This window comes from Zeus faber (genome assembly GCF_960531495.2).
Source record: "Zeus faber genome assembly, chromosome: 9".
In the NCBI taxonomy this organism is placed as follows: Eukaryota; Metazoa; Chordata; class Actinopteri; order Zeiformes; family Zeidae; genus Zeus; species Zeus faber.
In genome coordinates, this window is record NC_137197.1 from 23,049,388 (window position 1) to 23,061,672 (window position 12,285).

A 12,285-nucleotide genomic window follows, 5' to 3' on the forward strand; every position below is an offset into this window, starting at 1 on the left:
GGCCTGTCTGGGGGGACCGGGGATCCGTCCGGGGTGTGGGTGGGATTGGCTCATCATTCATATCATCATCATCATCATCATCATCATTATTCAGCCACAGTTTAGCAGTAAAGTCTGATTAAAATGGAGTTTATTTATTACCGGAGGCCGGTGCTTTAGGGGCTTGGCAGGATCCCAGGACGGAGCCACTTCCAGTGAATGGCTGGATGAATGAATGGATGGATGGATGGATGGATGGATGGATGGATGGATGGGGGGCGGGATGGATCTATGGAAGAAGAGCAAATTAATAATTCGAGGGATTATCCAAATTTAAACGTGCAGCTGTGTTTGTACTGAACCCGACGCGGTTCATCGAGTTCATTTTGTCCCAGTAAAGCTGCGGTCCACTCCCTGGGGCTGGGATGCTCCACCAGGTCCTTTTATAAAATAAATGAATTAAAAGTCTTAAGATGTCATAAATATTATTTTTTAAGGCCTTTATAAATGGTCTTACAATTGAGTTTACAAGCCCTAAAATATTTATTGTTACCGTATTATTTGTTGTTATTATTAGCCAATTACTGTTTCCAAAAACATTTGTCAGGTTATATTTATTCCATAATATATTTCTCTGTGTCGAAAAGGGCTTGGGTTGTCCTGCACCAGAGTCAACATTTTGGATGTTATCAAATGGAATACACACCTTCACCACCCTGAGTGTGATTCCAACCTGCAGCAGCACTGATCTATTTTAGATGAATCCACTTCACTCTTACCTGTCACGCTGACCCTGCAGAGAGTAACCCAATAAAGTTCTGTCTGATGCAAAACAAATACTGGTTATATTTATTACACTTCCTTATCACCAAAATTATGTCATAACAGTTCATGGAGTCGTCCAGGTCATAACCTTCCCTGTATCTACCTAATACTTACCTCTGCCCTGCACCAAATATACATCAATACTTACATGCAATGCTTTTCATGACATTTTGTTAACAATTGTCTTAAAAGGCTCTTTAAAAGTATAAAATGGAACCCTCGGGAACCCTGCAGGCACCCTGGCGGATGGTCTGTTCTCAGCTCAAGAGTTTGAGTCGGGGGGGGGATAAAGACGACCGCATTTGTCCCCCTTTTTTCCGGCGGAATCGAATTTCCGCATATTCCTCTGGCCCGTGACCCTCGCCGGGCCGAGCTGTTCATGCGAGTTGTGTTTTAGATTACGTTGCTTGCGGTGCGAGCGTAGTTCTGCCGGATGCAGATCGGGACGGGAGATGGCGACCGGCTTGGCGTTTCCATGGCTGTGCTGCCGGAAAATTGGAAAAGTCGTGTCTCCGTGTGGCGAGGCATCAAACTCTTGTGTCAAGTCCATTTACATCCACATTCTGTCTCCTTTGTGTCTATTCATGTATGAACTCTCTCTCTCTCTCTCGCTGTCTCTCTCTCTCGGCACCAGGCTGACTCTGCCCTTTGCTCCCTATATAAAAATAGTTTGATAAAACCCTGTAATTACGCGAGGATGGTTTAAGTGGTGCCGCGCTCTCAAACCGCCTGCGAGGTCAACTACAGTAGAACACAGTAAACACAGGCAACGTGTCCTTAAATATTCGGCACGTTGTCATGTAATACAGAATGCTGGAAAAATGCGAGTCAAACGCGGCGGCCCCGTCATGCAGTGATCTGGAATGGAGTTTTAAGAAAAGGATCTTGCAAGTTGCTCCGTGATTTTCTAATTAAAAACAACACGTTGATATTGAATTAATATTCCCACGCGCTGAAAGGTGCTGGGGTTCAAACGTGTTCAGTCAAGGTTCTGGCTGCGGAGGTAGCCTGGTGGTTACCATGGAGACCCAGACCATAGAGATTTTGGGGACGGACGGGAGGAGGGGGCTGTCGCTTAATGGGCCTTATGACGCCTGAGGCCACCCAGTTGTCACATCTGAACCCGGGCCGTGTGCTGCCAGTGGAGCGCTGAGGCGGGGCAGGGTGTTAGACTCATGGGAGGGACAATGGCGGAGACGGGTTTCAAAGGCGCCGCAGCTGACCAGTTGGCTCTGGTGGTTTTGGGGAAGGCTGGTTCAGAATGAAGGAGGAACGGTGGGTGTGCTATCTATGCAGCGGCTAGTTTAGGAATTCTCGTCTTGTGAAGTTAAGACTTTTCTCAGAGAGAGAGAGAGAGAGCTAACATGAGCTCCGGGCTCCGTTTTCAGTCTCACCTGTCTTTCGAGCTATTTTTAATCCACAGACAGGCATCGTTTGTTCGGGCTTTTGAGCGAACTAGACCTTTCAAGCGACGCGCTACCTGCTTCTTAACGGGAGACATTTTAGTAGACAGACGGCGACAAAAGCGGAGTGAGACGCGTGAACGGTTGTACCCAGATAGGGGCAGCTACACACACACACACACACACACACACAACAAGCTGCATGAAGGCTGTGGATAAACTGGTCCTACTGGCGATGCCCAAAGTTGAATAATGGATGTCCTGTTTGACTCAGAGAGGTTCTGGCCTGGAGAGCCTTCTGTCTAGACACTCACTGGACAAAAAAGAAAAAAGGACCAGTTCCATCTCCCACAGAGTCGGTGATACCAGCTGAAATGAGGTGTTAAAAAAAATATGTATATCCGCTATTGATTTTTGAGTACGGTTGAAGAGGGATATAGGGCGGGAAACACATGTATTATTAAAGTCTTGACGGTGAAAGGGAAAGTGTGAAGTTAGAGAACTGAAAGTACAGGCGTAGTTACTGCGTTGTGTTTTCCCCACTTTCACCTCTCATACGTGGGACCAGCACAACGTTGCACGCACGGCTCGACTGTTGAAGCCCGGTAGTGTCTCTCGCCATTCACGTGCACACACAGGCTGTGGAAATAAAAATGTGAAAATAACCGAAACACCCAACGACATTATTTATATCGACGACCTAATACAGGTAGAGCCGCTGTTTTTTTGCCTTCAGAACAGCTGCCGTCCTTCCTGGGTTGCTCTCAAGCCCTGAACTGTGTCTCGTGCGATGTTGCTCCATTTTTTTTCAAGAAGAAGAGCCTCCAGGGTTTGGAAATGCGCTTCGCCCTCCAGGGGCTCGGCGACGTTCCGATCGGATGAGCGTGGAGGCGGTCAGCTGCGTCCGGTCGTTGATGAACTTCACTTGGGAGTTAGTTTAGCCACGTGTGAGGGCGCGGTCCTAGTCAGGGAGAGGGAACCAGCTGCACCTCGTCTCTTCAAGTGGCCTCACTTGCCTTTGCCCGTTATATGACCGCGCAGTGCGGTTATGGGACCCGATGACTCCCACAAGATGGCTGCCGCTGCCGTTACGGATCCCGCGTCGATAACGATGGGGCAACCCCCCCCAAACAGTTGGGAGGCATCGTTTGCCTTTCTCCAAACGTGGTCCATCTAGATGCGGGGGATAGGTTGAAAGACGAGCCATCAAATCACATTACTTCACTCCCATGGCTCCGGCGTCCAGGTTTTGTTCCCCTACCACCAGGTTATGCATCAGGATGTGTTGGCCTTGGGGTACAAACAGCTTCTGCACGGCAGCCCTGCCATACAACCCGGCTTTGTGAAGCTCCCACCGGGTGGTTTTTCCTTGGGGCTGGGTCCAGCGCTGATTCCGTTCTGGGTCTGTGGATCCATGGTGTCGAGCTTCGCCATTCCACTGATGAGCCTCCTGCGGTGGCGGATTGGAACGGTCGACCGCTTGGCCTCTCGGGAACGTTGTTATTGGTTCATGATGCTTTGGAAAAGGTGCTTATCAGAGCTTTACTTGACGGAGCTATTACAGCCGAACCACCCTGCTAATTGGCAATCGACCCGATGTGACTCACCGTGGCAGCTGCATTTGAAATGGCGATTGAGCTACTTCAAAGTTAAACCACGTTTTCATGTGCTTTCTGTTATTTTGGCCACCCCTGTAGCTCCCCTTTCCATAAAATCAGTGTTGTGTGTGTGTGTGTGTGTGTGTGTGTGTGTGTGTGTGTGTGTGTGTGTGTGTGTGTGTGTGTGTGTGTGTGTGTGTGTGTTCACTCATGACATGGCCATACCGGATAGATTAGCAAGGCAGGATGTCGGTTACCAAGGTACCACAACACAATGTTCATTTAATCTCCTTCCATGGGTTGCTGAAAGTTACCTTGTCTCTGAGTCAGTTTCCAGACATTTTTTACAGTTTACAATCAAATATGGCGCGAAAAATCGGTCTTTAGTCGTTGGGTCGATGAATCTTAGATCCTTAGTCAAAACTAGAGTATTTGCCGTATTTTTTAGGCCTTGACCAGGAAAATTGGGCAAACAACTTAAAATCTGCTTCTTCTATAATATACACATAATATTTCAGACGTGTGTGTGTGTGTGTGTGTGTGTGTGTGTGTGTGTGTGTGTGTGTGTGTGTGTGTGTGTGTGTGTGTGTGTGTGTGTGTGTGTGTGTGGTGAAAGGGGAGGGGGGGCTCACAAAATATTTAGCACCATTTGGAGGAAAAAGGCCTGCTTCTGTTGGGAAAACCTTTTTCAACAGTGTGACCAAAATGTTTGATGATGGGTGGCAAATAAGCATGGAGGTTTAGGGCACCGTCAGCCAATGAGGGCAGATGAGTTCACACTCTATATGTAAACATATGGGGTGTGTGGTGCATGGTGAGTTCATACTTAATCAGCCTATTTAAAAAAAAATAATAATACTAATAATTACATTTTGTTGGGAATCCCATGCTGTATGCATTACCTGTGCAGTACAGTATGTTTTTATAACACCTGGTCAATACTGTACCTAGTTTACCTAATTTGAGGTGAGGGCCGTTACGTCTCGCTGCAGGTCGATGCAGCCTGTGCAGCTTTTCTGGTGCTGATAGCCAAATGAGATTCAAGGCCAATATCTCGGCTTCTTAAGGAGTGACATCATTTTTGTGTGTGTGTCAGACCGAGGAGCCATATGGTCGAGGAACCACCCAGTCATTGGGGCCAACCACACTTCCTTGTAACTCGCACGCACACACACACACACACACACACACACACACACACACACACACACACGCACGCACAGAGATGAGAGTTCTAGTGGTATGGAAACAGAGAATGGTGATCCCATGTCCTTGGAGAGAGGGATTGTGTGCGAGACAGAAAATAGAGACCGAATCTCCAAACTGCTTGAACAAAATCATAAATGGACGGATAAATAGAAATATACTGTAAGATAGATGCCTAATGAGGGATCATCTGTGGCTCCTCTTAGCAGGTAACACTGCCGTCGATGCTCATGCATGGTTACCATCATTAAACGTAATGAGGGCCTTTTTGGCCATGTCGCCCCTTTTCTGTCCTTTTTTTCTGTTTTTTTTTTTGTTTTTTTTCTTTTGGCTTCTTTCAGACTTTCTGCAGCTTCCAAACAGCCTGTTTAACTGTGGTTATTGACATTATGTCCTTCTAAGCGAGCACGCATCCCCTCTCATTACTTAATGAAAGGGGATGCGCGCCGGCTGCCCACTAATAGCTGCGGCGGGGGAAACGCTGCGCACAACAAGCATCAAATGCAGCGAAATAACGGTTAGTTATGGAAAAACAAGTTGTGTAAGAGAAGTGAAGGCGGAGAGAAGGGTGGAGGTGGAGAAAGAGAGATGCAGCCGAGGACGGAGAACGCAAGAGTCGACGGATAAATTGATTCGTTTTTTGAGAATGTGGTTCCTCAAAAAATTAATTAATCGAGCCTTGTAATCCGACGTTGACTCTCCTCTCCTTGATGAACTGCAAAAACACCAAAGTTGGAATTGTACGGGTCCAAGGGGAATGTTTCCTAAAAGCGTTTGGCTTTGGTTGGTCAAGTCATCTGAAGGCACTTTGTGTGTGTGTGTGTGTGTGTGTGTGTGTGTGTGTGTGTGTGTGTGTGTGTGTGTGTGTGTGTGTGTGTGTGTGTGTGTGTGTGTGTGTGTGTGTGTGTGTGTGTGACAGAGGTCAATCCGACTGCCTGCTGGCTCTGTTTGCTAAACACACACAATCCAGCACTTTTAAAAGGTGACAGCGTGTGTCCACACCTATAGTACTCCCCGTGTGTGTGTGTGTGTGTGTGTGTAATACGAGATGCAAGGCCGATTGTTATGCATCTGTCTCCTTTCATCAATGTCTTGTGTGACTTCCCTCAGCACTCCTTCCACTTTTAAACATCCCACCCCCCACCAAGCCCTGTTGGAAGCCTGGATTTACCAAATGTTTCGTCTATAAAGAACCCGTCACTAGTGGAGGTGGGAGAACAAAATATTATCCTTTATTATGTTATCATCGTATCGTAGATTCTGTGTTTGATCACGTTTGAACGGCCTCCAACACGGCGCTTTAGCTTTCCGAACAAATATTTCATCGCCAATATCCACGGAAAATAAAAGTTTTGGAAATAAATGTTACGTCCTCCCCTCCTCCTCTGCATCCCCCTCTCCTGTCTCTCTCTCTCTCTCTCATGACTGGCCATTGAAGCAACAGAAGTTCCTTATCTCTCTCTGTCTCTTTCTCTCTTTCCCCGTTCTATTGCTCTTAAGGAAACCTCTTTTCTCGGTCATCCATCTTTTTGTGTTCACGCCCTTTATCTTATTCCATCGCTCCTGACTCTGACAGGTGGTGCGTGTTATCCATGGTGGGTGGACGGGGTGGACAGACGATGTTTGTCTCATGCCTTTTCCTCTGCGCTCTCTCTCACACACCAAGTCGCTCTCTCCCTTTTATTTTATTTTATTTTATTTTATTTTTATATATATATATATATATATATATAACATTTTTTGAGCCTCTCGCTCTCTCTCTCTCTCTTTCTTCGTCTCTCCCTTTCTCGGAGATTGACATCTTCTGACAGCTCAGGTCCTCAATCTCATACGCGCTTCACTCTTCCCATCATCTCTCTCTCTCTCTCTCTCTCTCTCTTGCTCTCTCTCTTCCTCAAAGACCAATAAATAAGTTGTGAGTTTCTCTATCTCTCCCTGAGGGATTGTCTCTGGTATGTTCTCACCTCAGTATCAGCTGAATGACAGGAGGTGGGAGTTCCGCGGCTCGACACTCCGTCAAACGATTTGGGATTTCCGCTCCGCCTACGCACACGTGGCCTTTCCCGTTTTTCGTATTCCTTAATTCTCCTCGGGCTGTCCCTTCTCCCCCGTCCCTCTGTGTCTTCTTCAGCTCCATATCACCCTGTCTGTGGTTCTGAGCCTCTGCCTCTCTTTCTCAGGTTTGACCGATCATTTAACAATATCGCCGGCGTTGCTATTGGCGCTTTTTTACTAGAGGAAGTCATAATGCGCATATGATGAGCCGGCAGCATTGATTAGAACTGTGAAGTTCAAAAAATTCTCCTTAGAGACATGACAACACCTAGTCTCATATCACAATACTGATATTTTAATGGGTTGGATAGATCTCCCAGCACATCTCAGACTGATGCTCTTTTCCGTTTGGTCTTCTGCACCATTTGGCGTCGGCTTTTTCTCTTTCTCTACCTCTCAAAGAAAACGATCTCTCTCTCTCTCTCTCTCGCTCTCTCTCTCTCTCTCTCTCTCTCTCTCTCTCTCTCTCTGTCTCTTGTCATCGTTCCAATCCGGTGATTTTCAGTCTCTACCTTTCTCTGCCTCTTCCTCCGTCCCTGCCCGGCATGTACCTCCGTCCCTGGGGGGTTCATTTGAGCTGGTTCCCGCATCCCCTCCATCTTGCCGCCTGCCCGCCAAGGCGCTGACAAGGGACACAATTAGACTTGGGTTATAATGACAGGCAGCTGGTGCAGACAATTAAAATAAATGATTATAATAAACTATAAGGCAGACGGTGAGAAACGAGTCCTTTGATACCTGTATCCGGTGTGTGTTTTAGAATCTGACTTATTACGTTCTGTATAGCTAAGTAATGTCAGAGTTTAATTACGGTACAGTTTCTTGGTAAGCTATACACGTTTCCCTTTTTTGGGGGGGGAAATTCATTAAAAGAGAGCTCACAGGACAGAGCAGGTGAGCCCTCCATGCTGCTGACATTCTGTAATTTGCATGGAAAGAAAATGGATCCGCGTGATCGTTTAACCAAAAGTGTTCCCCGCGGAGACTCGCGCCGTCAATCAACCGCGCGTGTCGGCGTGCACGGGAAAAAAAACCCAAAAAAAACCCGAGTTGAACCGAGCGTGCACGTGAGGGGGCACGAGGGGGCGTGGTGGGGCGGCTTGTTGGTTTCAACTGGCTAAGCACGGCTTTAAATTCATCTTTGGTTTCATATGAGTCTCTATTGGTACAGGGAGACTGACTGGCTGTGAGTTCTGCTCAGAAGCTGGGATGTGCTTGACACCCAAACGGTAGCACACGTCCCCGTCCACCCCACCCCCCCACGGACCCCCCCGGGAGCTGCCGAGTGCAATCAGCTTTCCGGCGCTCGCTGGTGAGAAGCTCCACGGAGGGGAAGAAACGTGGGATTGCCTCAGGAACATCTTAAAGGAGAACTCCACTATTTATTTGACACAAAGCTTATTTTTAGATCGTGGGCAGTCGGCCCTGGTGATTAGCATCAAAATCCTTTCATCCAGTTTTTGAGAGAAAGGCTTCAGCAGTATTGCAGCCCAGCGATGTCATAAAAAATGCATTGAATAGGAGTTGTGACTTGCATGAGAACAAATGCGACGTGTCAGTGTGGCAGTTTGAAAACAAATGCTCGAAAAGCGAAATACAATTCACAATGGTGAGATGCTTTGTCTCTCTTTTGTGAGCACATTTACTATTAAACATTTATGCACCAATCCATCTGGTTTCCCTGTCTGGGTGAACACATTTATTTTGGATTTGCCTTTTTCTTTGACAATTCACCACTTTTGATTCTGTTCTGCACTGGGAGCTGCTTGCCGAGGGGTTTGACTGACCCCGTCTCGCCGTCTTTCAGGGGCAATAATAAAGCCCCTCATCAATGAAACATTCCTGGAGCTGCAAGGTTTCACTCGCCAGGGAATTTGACTCCTTGTCGGCATCCTTTTAATGTTACACAACTGCAGTTTAAAAACAACTAGAGCATAGTTTCATCAAGCTGATTTTGCTCTTTGCCATAATTTGATTATTCCAACCCTCCCAGGCATGCTTTGGCTTTTCTGTATTATTTATGTGTAGCCATTTTTTTTATGTAGAGCCATTTAGATTCATAGGCGGTAATTTTCTCATTCATACCGGTACCAAGAAAGAAGCACACCTAAAATAGTTCTGTAAAGGAATTGTCTCTGCTTCGTGTAGATACAGCAGCGTTGCCATTTCCTAATGGAAGCGCCGTCTCCGCTCTGCATTTTAAGCGGGCTAAGTGGTTGTGCAGCTAATTGGAGAATGATGTGCTTAGCGGAGTGTCCTCTGCACCGCGCTGCTTCAGACCCTGCTGGAGGCGTCTACGGGGTCCTGCCTGTCGCCTTGGAACCAAAACAACCCCAACCTGGCCTGACCCCGGCTCGCCCACATCCGTCCGTCATAAGTTCCGAGTGAGAAATCCGAAATATCAAGCTGAGTGGGTTAATGTTAAGAGAGTTGTGTGTGTGTGTGTGTGTGTGTGTGTGTGTGTGTGTGTGTGTGTGTGTGTGTGTGTGTGTGTGTGTGTGTGTGTGTGCGTGTGCGTGCGTGCGTGTTCACCGTATAGCACATGATGCTCTGGCCTTTGGACAAAAACAGACAAAGAGATAGTCATACAAGCTACAATGCAAGGGAGCGCTCACGCACGTACACCCAGATGGTGGTGCAGATCATGGAGGTAATCCTGCGGTAATCACGGATTAGCGACACTTAACTCGTCCATAATCCACAGGTACATCTGCATTAGTTCACGGCTTTTGTCGTGCTGAAAAAGGAGCTCAGCAACACCACAGTCACCTGGCTGGACGCCATGTCATCTTGGCTTCATGAACATTTGGAAACAAATGTGTTGAATATTCCAAGAAAGCGCAGAGGGGTGCACATGTAGATATGCTGGCGGCTCTTCCCTCCTTATTCGCTCCGTCTCTCTCTCGCTAGCTTTTCGTCTGGCCGGACGTCTGCTCCTCTAACGACCCACAAGCCCCGAGTCCCCCACCTGCCGCTCCATCACTTGATAAGACGGCATAATTGTTTGGCTGCGTTTGTGTACCGCGGCATGTGGTCACCATCTGTTGAGCGTCGGAGGGAGAGAGCAACCAACAAAGACTTTTATGATGAAGAACGTCGGCTGTGAAGGGGGGGCGAGCGGTGGTGTAAAGGTTACGATCATTAAAAAAGATGCTACGAGGAAGAGCGGCGGGTGGCGTTAAAGGTGTGAAAGGGATGACGGGAGCGAAATGGACGTGAGCATATTGTCGGATTTAATGGGTCGGAGAACGGCGGTTCAGTATGTACCGTACTAGGGATTTGGGGGTCACAGTTCGGCGTGTTCTCGGTGCGGTGAGGGGAAAAATGTAGAGCAGTTATAGACCTGGGCTGCCGTGTAAAATGTGTGTGTAACAGCTATTTCCAGTGGCATACCTGATCTCAGTTAAACAATGCGCTCGTGGGAAAACCGAACATAGAGGAACACTGCGGTAACATAAACCTGCATTTGCGATCATTGTTGATCAACCTGAGGGATTGCCGTCAGTCTTGTTAAAATTGATCCGATATTGAAGATCAAAAGTGGAGTGACGTCATCCTGACCACGTTCTTCTACTATGTAGTGTGGCTCTAGTCTTTGTGCTGAAGCTTATTTCAAAATGGTGTATCTGTTTTAAAGGTTCCGATGCCGATAACTGGGGTTTGACGCCCTGATGCCCCAACAAAAATAAGGATTAGGTTAAAAAATGTTGGTTCCTTTAAATTGAAAACATGCATTTAAACGACACCCAATAAACGGTGTCCATAAATAGACAGAAAGGCCATTGTTGGAGGCAGGAATGTGGGGACAACATGGTGAGGTCATAAAAAGAGACGTGTCAAGGATTTGACGGTTTTATACGGTGGGTCTCGGTCTCCTGGATATACCCCGGCAGCTCCATTTGCCATCCGGCTCGACGGCAAACGGAGCGCCTCAGCCGGGGAGCGTTGGTGTCAAGCACCACCCGCTGATCCGCACGAGGAGTGGAACCCTCCGCGCTGACAGCAGCGTTGTCCCGGGTTCAGACTGCACGCGGCGCGTCTGCGGAGCACGGTCTTGCTCTCAGCGCCCGCGTGACGGATTAGAGGCTCCCCCGCCGTCCTGCCCGCACGTATAACGCAGCGAGACAAATATAGTTCCGGTGTCGGGTCTGTTTTCCCGACGCACCCCGTGCTACTGCGACAAAACGACATTGGGAGGTAAATCGGCTTCATAAACACAGGCATCGGCCACGTTATGATAAAATGCAGCGTTCTCTCTCTGCTTTTTGCTTTTAAAGGGTGTGACCACATCTTGATCCACTTACTGAACAGTACGTCGCCTTCGGAGCAGAAAGTTAAAAAGGGGATGGTGGCTCAGGCGGTAGAGCTGGTGGTCTAGTGATCTAAAGGTCGCTGGTTCGATCCCAGGCTCCTCCTGCTAGCAGGCTGTAGTGTCCTTGAGCAAGACAATTAACCCCTCATTGCTCCTGATGGCTGCGTCCGTCGGTGTTTGAACAATTGTAAGTCGCTTTGGATAAAAGCGTCTGCTAAATGACTAAATGTAAATGTAAATGTAAATGTAAAAAGCGCCCGCTCTCCTCCCGGTTACAACTGGTACTGTGCAATGGAACAATGATAAAGCTAAATTAAAAAAAAAAAAAGAAGAAGAAGAAGAAATACACAACTTCAACCCACTGGTGGCCGGAAGTATGGTCAAATAGAATTAGTGTAGAAGGAATGGGCCAGTTAATTGGGTCACATGCTTTCATTCGCACATTCCTTTGATCGGTACAGTCAACCAAGAAAAAACAACATTTGGTGCCTGAACACTGTGATGAAAGGTTGTGTGTTTCCGAGCATATTAACGTGTATTCTATTAATGCCGCTTGGCATGTGATACCCGTCCCACGGCTGTTCACCGTGCGGTGTAACCACTCTGTTGATATCGACTGAGATCCACAGAACGTCAGTACTACCACGGAGCAGTGAGCAGATCTGAGCATGTTGTTTCCCTCATTAGATCTGCTGTTATCACTGCAAATCCAGTGAAATTGCTTCTTAGTCCACTGGATCCAAGAATAAATGTTGCCTTCTCTCCTTTTCCCTCCCTCGCTCTGTCCCTCGCCATCTTCTTTCACTTTGCTTCAGGCTCAGAGTGGATTCTGTCGTCTCCTTCCCTTCAGAAGAAACAACCCAAACAGGGCGGTGCCAGGTAAGATGGCTGCTCTGCGTCCGCGCCA

At 47.6% G+C, this 12,285-nt stretch overlaps 1 protein-coding gene across 2 annotated transcripts in view; it reads left to right on the forward strand.

The window, feature by feature from the left end:
* Positions 1–12,285, forward strand: part of pak1 (p21 protein (Cdc42/Rac)-activated kinase 1) — a 46,958-nt gene that overhangs the window by 268 nt on the left and 34,405 nt on the right. For both annotated transcript variants that reach the window (XM_080006828.1, XM_080006827.1), the window contains exon 2: positions 12,194–12,257. The gene's annotated coding sequence lies outside the window, so the exon portion shown is untranslated. The remainder of the gene's footprint in view (positions 1–12,193; positions 12,258–12,285) is intronic.